Here is a 12367-nt window from a genome sequence, read left to right as displayed (position 1 = left end):
ACGAAATTGCACACACATGCCACAAACACGATTCTACAACTACCAAAGAAGTTTTGTTGACCTTTGACCTTGGGAAGGGGCGGCCATCTTGAATTTTCATAAAAAAGCACCTTTAGTAAGGTATTCAAACGAAAACTCGTCCTAGGAATTTTCATCGATCTTTTTGAAACTTCTCGGGCATCAATGGCAAGCTACTGTGGACAAAATGTTGGAATTAGAAGTTGTAGAATTTGAAACGCGTGCGCGTGGCGAATTCGCAACCGTCGCCATTTTAGCTAGCTCGCACATATTTTATCGGAATGTTGTGAAAATGAAATATACGATTCCCTGGCCCACACTGAACAAAACGATGTCAGATACGACAAAATCGATAAAGGAATGTGGCCGTGGTAAACAAAAAACGATCGCAAAAAAAAGTGCCGACTCGTCAAAAAAAAAAAAAATCGGATTTTTTTTTTAAGAATCGGCTAGCGAAACCCAGATAACTTTGTCGGGTATATCCAAACAAAGATTTGAAATCATTACGTGATGGCGACATGACCCACGGTTTGGCGGCCATTTTGTGCCAAAATCTGCCATTTTGAGTTTTTCGCGTTTTTACACAATATAGAAAAATGAACTTCTTTTCGAGCAATTTTCACGAAATTTGACTCGCACGTCCGTAGCATAAGTCTACAATTACCTCTGGAGTTTCGTCGACCTTTGACCTCGGGAAAAGGCGGCCATCTTGAATTTTCTATAAAAAACACCTTTGCCACTGGATTCAAACGTAAACTTGTCGTTGGAATTTTCATCGATCGTCTCGAAACTTTTTGGGCATCAATGGCAAGCTACTGTGGAAAAAATGTTGGAATTACAAGTTGTAGATTTTGAACGGCGTGCGCGTGGCAAGCTAGCAAAGTGGCGCACTGTTATAACTCCCATGCATTTCAATACAAAACAGTAAAAATTGAATGCATGCATTCATGCCTGAAACTGAATACATTGAAAAAGACTGGATATGGACATATAAGGAATGTGGGCGTGGTTAGCATAAAACCACTGTTGCTAAGGACGACAAAAAGTTTACTTTTACCGATTTGTCCGAAACTGACGTCAATCAGTTCGTCTTCTCAAAATAAGCAAAACATAAAATGGTTGCTATGGAGATAAAATAAACAGAAAAGCCACCATTTTGGAAAAAGTAGGTTTTTTATCAACTTATGACATATAGCTTTCACCAATGGAGGAATGTGTTTTTCTGAGTCAGTAAATGATGATGATCGCTATGCTAGCAATTTTAGCCACATTAGCATAGCTAGCATAGTTAGCATAATTAGCATTTTAGGCAATGTGTTTTTGTGAGTCAGTTGATGGTGCTGATCGCTATGCTAGCAATTTTAGCCACATTAGCATAGCTAGCATAGTTAGCATAATTAGCATTTTAGGTAATGTGTTTTTCTGAGTCAGTTGATGATGCTGATCGATATGCTAGCAATTTTAGCCACATTAGCATAGCTAGCATAGTTCGCATAATTAGCATTTTAGGTAATGTGTTTTTCTGAGTCAGTTGATGATGCTGATCGCAATGCTAGCACTTTTAGCCACATTAGCATAGCTAGCATAGTTAGCATAATTAACATATGCAGTTTTGACTAGCCATTATCAAAAGTGGGCGGTGAGGGCGGTGAGGGCGGTGGTGCGTAGAGTTGGGCGTGGAAGGCGGGTTGCGTCTGCGGGCCATACAACGCCGCTTGCGGCTTTAATTATTATTATTATTCTTCTTGTCCTATAACGGCGTCTTTGAGCTTAATTTTGACCCCCGCCACATACCCGAAAACTCACCAAAATTGGCACACACCTGGGATAAATTGAAAATGAATTTTTGGCAAAGAGAACGCCACCCCCCCGAAGTCGATGACATCACGGCGAGCGATCCCGTAAAAAAAATGAATGGGCCAAAAATCGCTTATGGGGCCAAAAAAAAATATTTTGAAATACAGTTACGAAACCAAAACACGCGTGTTGGAGATATCCCAAAGAAGTTATGAAATCATTATGGGATGCCCACACGACCTACGGCTTGGCGGCCATTTTGTGGCGAACTCAGAGAAATGGCGATTTTCGTGTTTTTTGACAATATGGGAAAACTACACTTTTGTTAAAGCGATTTTCACGAAATTTCATACACATGCCAAAAACACGATTCTACAACTACCAAAGAAGTTTTGTTGACCTTTGACCTTGGGAAGGGGCGGCCATCTTGAATTTTCATAAAAAAGCACCTTTAGTAACGTATACAAACGAAAACTCATCCTAGGGATTTTTATCGATCTTTTTGAAACTTCTCAGGCATCAATGGCAAGCTACTGTGGACAAAATGTTGGAATTAGAAGTTGTAGAATTTGAAACGCGTGCGCGTGGCGAATTCGCAACCGTCGCCATTTTAGCTAGCTCGCACATATTTTATCGGAATAGCCTGAAACTGAAATATGCGATACCCTGGCCCACACTGAACAAAACGATGTCACATACGACAAAATCGATAAAGGAATGTGGCCGTGGTAAGCAAAAAACCGTCGCAAAAAAAAGTGCTGACTCGGCAAAAATTTTTTTTTTCGGATTTTATTTTTAAGAATCGGCTAACAAAACCCAGATAACTTTGTCGGGTATATCCAAAGAAAGTTTTGAAATCATTACGTGATGGCCACACGACCTACGGTTTGGCGGCCATTTTGTGCCAAAATCTGCCATTTTGAGTTTTTCGCGTTTTTACACGATATGGAAAAATGAACTTTTTTTTGAGCGATTTTCACGAAATTTGACTCGCATGTCCCTAGCGTAAGTCTACAATCACCTTTGGAGTTTCGTCGACCTTTGACCTCGGGAAAAGGCGGCCATCTTGAATTTTCTATAAAAAACACCTTAACCACCAGATTCAAACGTAAACTTGTCGTTGGAATTTTCTTCGATCGTCTCAAAACTTTTTGGGCATCAATGGCAAGCTACTGTGTAAAAAATGTTGGAATTAGAAGTTGTAGATTTTGAACGGCGTGCGCGTGGCAAGCTAGCAAAGTGGCGCACTGTTATAACTCCCATGCATTTCAATACAATACAGTGAAAATTGAATGCATGCATTCATGCCTGAAACTGAATACATTGAAAAACACTGGATATGGACATATAAGGAATGTGGGCGTGGTTAGCATAAAACCACTGTTGCTAAGGACGACAAAAAGTTTACTTTTACCGATTTGTCCGAAACTGACGTCAATCTGTTCGTCCTCCCGAGGGGACCAAAACATAAAATGGTTGCTATGGAGATAAAATCAACAGAAAAGCCGCCATTTTGGAAAAAGTGGGCTTTTTAGCAACTTATGACATATAACTCTCACCAATGGAGGAATGTGTTTTTCTGAGTCAGTTGATGATGCTGATCGCTATGCTAGCAATTTTAGCCACATTAGCATAGCTAGCATAGTTAGCATAATTAGCATTTTAGGAAATGTGTTTTTTTGAGTCAGTTGATGATGCTGATCGCTATGCTAGCACTTTTAGCTATGTTAGCATAGCTAGCATAGTTAGCATAATTAGCATTTTAGGTAATGTGTTTTTCTGAGTCAGTTGAAGATGCTGATTGCTATGCTAGCACTTTTAGCCACATTAGCATAGTTAGCATAGTTAGCATAATTAGCATTTTAGGTAATATGTTTTTCTGAGTCAGTTGATGATGCTGATCGCTATGCTAGCACTTTTAGCCACATTAGCATAGCTAGCATAGTTAGCATAATTAGCATTTTAGGAAATGTGTTTTTTTGAGTCAGTTGATGATGCTAATCGCAATGCTAGCTCATTTAGGCACATTAGCATAGCTAGCATGGTTAGCATAATTAGCATTTTAGGAAATGTGTTTTTCTGAGAGAGTTGATTATGCTGATCGCTATGCTAGGACTTTTAGTCACATTAGCATAGTTAGCATAGTTAGCATTATGAGCAAATCCAGCCTTGATTAGCTTTTAATTTGTGGGCGGTGAGGGCGGAGAGGGCCGCGGTAGTGCGTAGAGTTGGGCGTGGAAGGCGGGTTGCGTCTGCGGGCCATACAACGCCGCTTGCGGCTTTAATTTATTCTTGTGTCATGGATTTATTTATGCTGACGGAGGGAGGGTTGAGGGCGTTCTGTGTATTATTTCATTTTGATGGTTTTAAGTCTTTGATCATTTTTAGCTTTTAATCCATACAGTGCCACCTCAAAGATTGATTGATTGATTAAAGGTGTTTTTTTTTTTAAATAACCATTAAATAGTGGAAACTTAGAAGGCCCAAGGAGCTGTGCAGTCAGCCCCAGTCCCCCATTGCACACACACACATTCACACACGGATGCCGAACAGTAGCGCCAACCAAGAACCACCAGGACCAATGTGGCGTTCAGCGTCTTGCCCAAGGACACTTTGACCAATGTGCGGGCAAGACAATCTTCCGAGTGGTGAAAAATTGAACACTTTAGGAACAAGTGGAGTTGATGAGAACAGACGGCGTCTCTGAAGGTTTTGGTTTGACACTTTTTTGGACGCCTGCATTAGTCGTCAGCGTGGGGCCAGATGAAGGCTGCACACCAGCGCTGCAGTGAAGAAGTGCAAATCATCTTCTCGCAGTGTAAATTACATGCCAAAATGCCTGTTAGGCTTGGTTTTTAATTATGGATTACAGCTTGAATCCAATTTTCTTACACTGTTCCTATCATCGTGTTAGCCAGTCTCTCACAAAACTGAACAAAGCCAGTAATCTCTGATATTAAACGCGGGAAGCTTGTCCACCGACAGCCAGGAACTGATCATGAAATTATGTAAACTGTAGAGAACATGTCGCGCATTTAAAAGTACACAACTCACATAATTAAAAGACAATCTGAATGCATTACGACTGACTTTATTGTCGAACTAACAATGCTTGTTAGTTTAAAAAAATCCGTTCAGGTTTTTTTTATTGAGCCACCAGCATGAATTTATTGAGTTTATAGTCAGCAGGCAGAAAATCTATTCAGCCAATCACACGACAGCAAATCCGTTCAATAAGGAGTCCAAGCATGGTTTGGATGTCCGGCAGCAGACGAGTCTCTGTGACTTTTGAATTGGTTGTTGACGCCAGACCATGGAATGGATTTATCAAAAAAGAAAACAACCCCCCCCCCCAGGAGGCTGGCATGAAGACACTTATTTAAAAACCAGATTATAACATTTTCTGACAAATTTCAAAGTGGTATTTTGGGACAGAATGTGTTTTTGGTGTTTGTGTGTTGTAAAGCAGATAAAAGTAGGAAAAGCTGGAGGAGTCTATAAATAATAACCGTACAGTTTCTGCTTTAAAAAAGCCACAAGGTTTCCATTTAAAAGCGTTTTGATTAAAAAATGACTTAAAAATCGGAACCAAAAACCTCAAGCATAGTTTAGTTTTTCATCGCTGTGAGAGGAACTCAACTTCTAAGTTTAAAACTTTGTGGGACTTTTTTTCTTTTTTATTCACCAAAAATCTTAAGTGTAGGCGTCTTTGGTTATTTTTGAATTCAGAGGGCTTCTGTGTATGTAAATCAGAAGGCTACACTTTTCTACAAGTTTGTATTCGGCTGAGAGGAGCTCTGAAAAAAAAAGTCTTTGGGTTTATTTTTTTTATTTTGCAGCTAAACCTGATTTACCATCAATTCACATTTAGACATCAATCAGAGTAATTTGAGCTTCTTTTTATTGGAGCCCTGCATAAAAAAGCAGCATAGATTGCAACATTTTGTGACTGTATCAAGCTTCAAATGCGGAAGCTTTTTGATGAAGAGAGGAGACGGTGCAGAGAAAGGTCGTCTATTCTGGTAGCTACTTCCTGTTCGTCATGCCTGACCGTCTCAAAATAAGAGAAATCTTTTTGTCACTGTCAAATTAAGATGCACTACATGGGCATTCTCCTCACCTGTAATGCAGACTCCATTCTTGCAGCTTCTGACCTGAATCTCTTGTTTTATTCCAGATGTTCCAGTGTTTTTGCATGTGTTTTTCTCCTTCCTGCTCGTGCTTCCCATCTGTTTTTGAACAATAATTCACTGATTTTGTTCGTTTGCGTCATCTTGTTTCACTGTTGCAGCAACAAATTGTTTATTCCTACAACAGATGTTCCAGTTTTCATGCTTTCTCTCTCACTAATGCAGTACCTCATTCATTTGAAGTAAAATATGGGATCTGGAGATGGTCGTTCTTCAGCCAAGGGACATTTCCAGGAGGGGGTCTTCAAGATCCATTTAGGTCAATTTCTGACTGGACCCACAAAGTTTAACTTCAATTTCTAACAAAAAGCCAGAGCTTTGTACATACATGTTACTATCAATCTAAACATAAAGGAAATGTTGTCTTTTTGGCATAAATGAAACATAAACTTACTAAATACTCTTTTTTCTTTTCTTTCTTAACAGCCACGATGGACGGTAAAAGGGCCACAATTGAAGGGTAAAGAGCCACAGTGGCAGACTCCTGCTGTTAGATTATTAACAGCCTCAAATAAATCTTCAAAAACAGTCATGACTACTTTAATATATAACAGGTTCAAACTGGGGCAAGTGTTTGAAAGTGACTGCAACAACATGTTAGTCATCAAACATCCATCCACATCACATTCCATAAATATACTTTAGGATAGCCGATGAATCAATTGTTGTGACTTTAAACAATCTGATTCTGCCTGAAGCTGAAGGCTTTGTAGGAGTCCGCTCACCTCCACGCAGCAACGAACATCAGAGCTCCGGAAGGGAATAGGTCTGACGTGAGAACTGAACATCAACAAGCTGAAACATCAGCCGTCCTGATGTGGATTTCAGTCTTTGGCTGCGTCTCACTTCTCGCTCGTGTAATTCGGCTTGATGATGATTTATGGCTAGCGGGGTGAGCTGATTAAATCACCGAACAGAACGCCAGGTAGCATTACTGAGACAACACCACTTTATATGGTGGTTGCATGGCAACCACTGCGTTCCTATGTGCCTGGCATTCAAACTGCCCCATTTATTTTCTCCCACTGTTTTCTTTTTTATTTCCCTTTCATGCTCTTGTTCCGTTTTTTTCTTTTTTCTTTATGACTCCCCGTGTGAACTTGGTGGACACAGAACGGCTGTCATTAATCTCCAGGAGGAAACCGGTGATGGTAATGGGGCTGCAGCGCACACGTTTGGATCCATCTGACATGCAGATTTTATTCATGCAGGTTGAAGCTCCGCCTCTTTAATCACAGTGTTGCTCATGCGTTTTCTCCCTTGTGGTGTTATTTGTGCTGCTCCGCTCTTCTTTCATGTCAGTGGAGAGAAAAGTTGTGCCAACTGTTAACCCACCTTCAACAATAAGAGGTGGCGCAAACGTGTTGGATGTACAGGTTCAGTGTTTTCCAGACGTGTTTAAAGCTTGGACTGTACCAAGTGTAAATGCACTGTCTTGTCAGTCACATGATATACTGGTTAAACAGGCTCCCAGCATCCTCAGCAGTTGATGGCCTGTAAATTGTTGATCAGTGGCTTGGCACGGGCGGCCTAAATTGATTCCAGGAGAATCCTCCAGGAGTCGGGCTGTCTCCACAAAGGCCAAATATACACAGCCATGCATTAGAATGAGATTGGAGGAAAAGAGAGGTGAGGGAAAGGAGAGTGGCTGGGTGAAGTGGAGAAGGAGAACATGGGTAAAAGCATCAATTATTTCAGTGCTGTAGAGGAGAAGGTACACAGCAGAGAGTGGGGAGTGAGTGAGAAAAAAGAAGACGAAGAATGCCTCCTTCTTAAGCTCACTTTGGAAAATCCTGGGGGCACGGTGGAGATTTGACAGACTTTATCAGCAAATTTGAAATGCAATCAGTGAAGTTTGCTGCTTTGTGGGTCCCTCACAGCCAGATGGATGAAGGAAGATGCAAATATAAACTCGCTGTTCAGGAAAAAGACAGAATTGATTTGCTTTTTCTGTGAGTGTCGGGAACCTTTTCTCTGCAGTTTTCCTGTAAAGCCTTGAACGGCGTCTTTGTCTCCAAACTCCACCAGAAGCAAGAGCTTCATCTGTTCAACCGAAAACCACTGCAGGAGTTATGCAAAAGTTTGTCCTGAAGAGGTTTGTTTGCATCAAGAATTTCCTCGCAAAAACCATCATTTGAATAACCAAAAATGTACCTAATGTAGCAGAAAAACAGACGTTATAGCTGTGAAGTTGAAATTTGAGTAAACAAAAAGGTCTGGGTCTCTCCTCACAATAATAGAGAATTTAAAATTCCTCGGACTCCTGGAGGTTCAATCGTCAGAACCTCCGAGTGTTTTGAAACCAAACAGACTAAATTAATCAACCAGAAGTTTAGAAAGTTGTTTCTTCCCTCCCTGTGCAATTTATCATGGTTAGGGAAGCTGTCACAAGTTTAGTGGGTTGCACCTAATTGTGGCAGGACTGAGTAAAGCAGCTCATCAGGGTGGAAGAGGAGGGTTGCAGCCTGTTTATCCCTCAGCAGAGACTTAAAGGCAGCAATCGCGCCGTTTGTTAACTCCATTTTCAGCTTGAAAATGGCTGATCATTGTAGAAGACATTAAAAACTGCTTGGATCAAAGCTAATTAACTGTGAAGCAATTCTTGCTTGTTTACTGGTATTAAAAATCTGCTGGAGTTAAAACCTTTTTCTTTTCTTTTAAAAGTGACCTGATGGACCGGATCAACAAGCGGAGAGAGAGATCTGACTGACATCATCACATCACATTTTTACAGTCAGATTAGTTTGGCAGATCTATGAACGCTTGGTTTCTCATCCAAATCTATAAAATTTAATTTACTTAAAATTCTGTCACTTCTGTCACAAAAACGAATCTAAATCACATAAATCCCTGTCATTTATATGCCTTAACATGAGCATTAAGCTCAAAAACATTTCTATAACTGCTACTAAGAAGTAACAAAAAAGTTAAAAAACATTTGTATGGGAATTAAAATGATCTTTTATTTACCATCTCCTTTTTTAAGCCCTTCCTTTTTTTATTTTGTGCTTGAAAATAAAAGGATATCAAGCCATTTAGCCACTGTTACGGTTAAAAAAACGTCAAACTTGTTAGAGTCAATGACTGCAGCCACATTTACTCAACAATCTGATCCGTTTGGGCTCAAACATGCAGAATCTGAGGAGAAAGGAGAAAAATAACAGCCTGACGTTTGTGAGCCAGCAGCTGCACATTCTGGGCTCGTCAGGCTGAATCTGAGCTGGCGAGAACAAATTACCTGAAGGTTTAAGACCTAAATCAGCAGTCAGGACATCCATGCTGTGCCAGGAGGAGGTTTAGATCGCAGATTCCGATTTTCAAATTACCTGACTGCTACTCAGGTTCCTCGTTGGTATTGCTCTGGCGTCAGATGTCGATTTGTTTTCTTGGGCTATTGTTCTCTCAAATGTTTTTTTTTTCTTTTTTTGCTGAAGTGGACAAGTTTGTTGAGGGAGTCGTACCTGTTCCAATAGAATAAACCAAAATGTCTTCCTGGTCTGTCGCCACGTGAAGATTTCCTTCCTGTTTTCATCTCACCTGCATGAATCGTTCTGGTTTGGCGGAGGCAGCTGAAAGATCCGCAGGGGGGAGAAAAACGTCGACAGAATTCGCAAAATCTCAAGAAAAAGTGCTCTCCTCTTTAAAAGTAGAGACAGATTCTCACATACACCCAAACTCTCTAACAATAAGGAGACTAGGATTGGTTTTCCGCGGACCCAATATACTTTAATTTACCTGCAACCGTTTAAAAAGGTGAAGCACAATATTCCCACTAATGTGAATTGAAAGCCACTGGAGGAGAAAATCATTTCATCACTCCATCAGTGGTGGTGTCACAGTGGGAAAGAGAATTGACTAATGTGTGTGTGTGTGTGTGTGTGTGTGTGTGTGTATGTGTATGTGTGTGTATTAGGGCAATGAATTGAGAAAATCCACAGAGGAGGGATGATTACCTTTGTAAAAATGGAGCTGTGAGCTGAGGAGACTGCGTGATGTTGAAAGCCTGGTGTGAATCCTATCGACCACAGAGCATCACCACCCACTCGGGCTGCATTCATATAAACTTGTTAGCTATGCACCGAGGCATTCAATGCCACCGCAACACCTTCTTCATTTTGAGCTTCACTGCCTGATGCAAAATTCATGTTTTCGGCTTCCTCTGGTGCGTTCGCGTTTGTTAGTTTTCCCCCTGCAGGTTTGGATCATAAAAAATGGCCTCAGCCTCCAGCTTAAGCATCTTCAGATGCAAAAACAATGTCAGCTAGTTTTCTTTTCTGAAGTCACATCTTGTATTTGGTAGGTTTCCAGGTGCAAAGACAGACTTTTGTCGCTTCTTTTCATGTTTTTTTGCATGTTCATCTTCTTACAACGGCGCTTAAGAGGGCACTTCAAAGAGCAAACAAGATACTTCACGTATCCCTCCACTGATGTTACCATGGCAACACAGTCCTGCATAATGTGGGTGCAGGAGCTGCGCGAAGATGTGAGGGTTTCTTTTTATGAGTAGCTCGCCCGATGAGTGTTTGTAGTAAGCAGACGTCCTGATCTGCGATGCCTCATCCAAACGGGGATTTTCTGACTGAGCGTCGCTCAGATGTCACAGCGGCGGGAAGGGGAACGCTCTCAGATCAGGTGTGAGCCTGAATCATGGGTAAAAGCTGTTGTTTCTTTTGTGAGGAACCTCAAAACTAGAGAGCAACATGTGGGAACATGGAAGGAGAAAAATCCCAGGTTCTGCTTTGCTTTTGTCTGATTTAATCTGCTCTGTTTCTGAAAAATAATCACAACTCCACATTATTTAGAGCAGGGAGATGAAATATGTCACACTAAGAAAAATGAAGGGATAATATTTTGAATATTTCTGATCTAAAGACAAAACAAATTCATTTAGTAAAAATCTAAACGCTGATTTTTAACAGGTGTCAAACTGCAGGGAAGGAGGGATACTTGTAAAGTACATGTACACGTACATGTATGTACTACATGAGGTAAAGTTTTTTGGGGTTTTTTAAGAGAGCAGGAAGTTTGTGTCCAGGAGAGGTGAAGAGAGAAGAACTAGACTTTTTTTTTTTACCTGTTTCACATGTTTGACCTGGTTAGTAAACCAGATCACATCAGTTGACATACATTTTGATGCAGACGGTCCTATAAATAAAAATCCTGGGAAAGAATTTAAATCATACCTGATTATGAATTAAAACATGAAAAACCAAAGCTGAATTGTTGCCTTGCAAAAATGAAAGACTTTTGCACAAATGCTGGCCTTTTTTATGTTAATGGTGTTGCAGTTACTGTACTGAATCCTGAAAAAGCAAATGACATTTAAAAAATGGATCATATTTGAAAGCTACAACTACTGAAATGGGTTTCCCCTCGTTTTATTTACTCCTTTTTTCCCTTTTTATGTCGTAAGAAAAAGTTAAAAGCATTTATTTACTGTTTTAAATCTTGAAATATGTTTAAATTATTTAAATATGGAAAAGTAAACCTATTTTCTGGTTCCCCATTCTTCGTTTGACGTCCTTCACATCTTTTTTTGGGTGTTAGTTTTAGCAGAAAATCAAATAAAATATATATATATTTTTCCTTTTCCCTGCTCTCCCTCCCAGCTTCTCTCTTTTTGTGCCTCTTGCTTATATCCAAATGCGTTCAGCGTGAAATTAAAGCCGGCGCATTTCTAGCTCTGAAATAAATGTGTCATTAGAGTGAGGTTGGAGTTGCTCCAAAACATTGCTGTGATTCTGCACTGTGGTAAAACGATCCACCTCTTCTTCCTCCTGGAACACAGCTTTGAGTTTTTCTACAGCAACCTTCAGCTGTGCAGCTTTGGTTAAGGAAGATGCATGTTTCAGCATAAAAAACATTGAATTTACCCATCAGTGACGAGGCTTAATGTGCTACTGATCACTCGAGCATCAATGGGTCACTAAAAATGTAAAAATGAGGATATTTGGGATGTTTATTTATAGCAAAAATGTTCATTCAATATCCAAATTTTACCAGAAAAGAGCAAAATACAAAATGTTTGTTGTGTTAAAGCACATATTAAACATATGTTAGAATTATGTTTTACCAAACACTATTGTATAAAGGATTGATGTTCCTGTAGACCTTTTTCTTTCTCCGCTCTCTCTCAGACACAGTTGTCGGCGGTTCGTCTTCAGGAAAAAGAAGTAAAAACTCTAAATCTGAGATTGTTTCATTTTAAATCTTCCATAAATGCAATCCATCCCGCAGTGCTCCTGCACTCTCGGGGTGATTATTCATTCACCGGCCCATTTCTTTCTTGGCCAAGGTTGCTCCCAGTCCAGGCATTTTAATCAACCGCCGCTCTAATTGGCTGATTAAGTCATGTGCCCTGA

General features: G+C 40.2%; 1 long non-coding RNA gene across 1 annotated transcript; it reads left to right on the top strand.

Annotated features, from left to right (window-relative positions):
* Positions 1-5249: 5249 nt before the first annotated feature.
* On the top strand, positions 5250-11500 carry LOC144993945 (uncharacterized). The gene is made up of 3 exons (XR_013657260.1): positions 5250-7216; positions 7986-8100; positions 8670-11500. It is a non-coding gene; the product is annotated as an uncharacterized LOC144993945 (long non-coding RNA).
* The last annotated feature ends 867 nt before the right edge of the window (positions 11501-12367 follow it).

The sequence above is a fragment of the Oryzias latipes genome, chromosome 7 (assembly GCF_053564925.1).
Source record: "Oryzias latipes strain Hd-rR chromosome 7, Olatipes_Hd-rR_3.1".
Classification (NCBI taxonomy): Eukaryota; Metazoa; Chordata; class Actinopteri; order Beloniformes; family Adrianichthyidae; genus Oryzias; species Oryzias latipes.
Note: the sequence above shows the minus strand (reverse complement) of the source record. Positions and strands in the feature narration are given on the sequence as shown.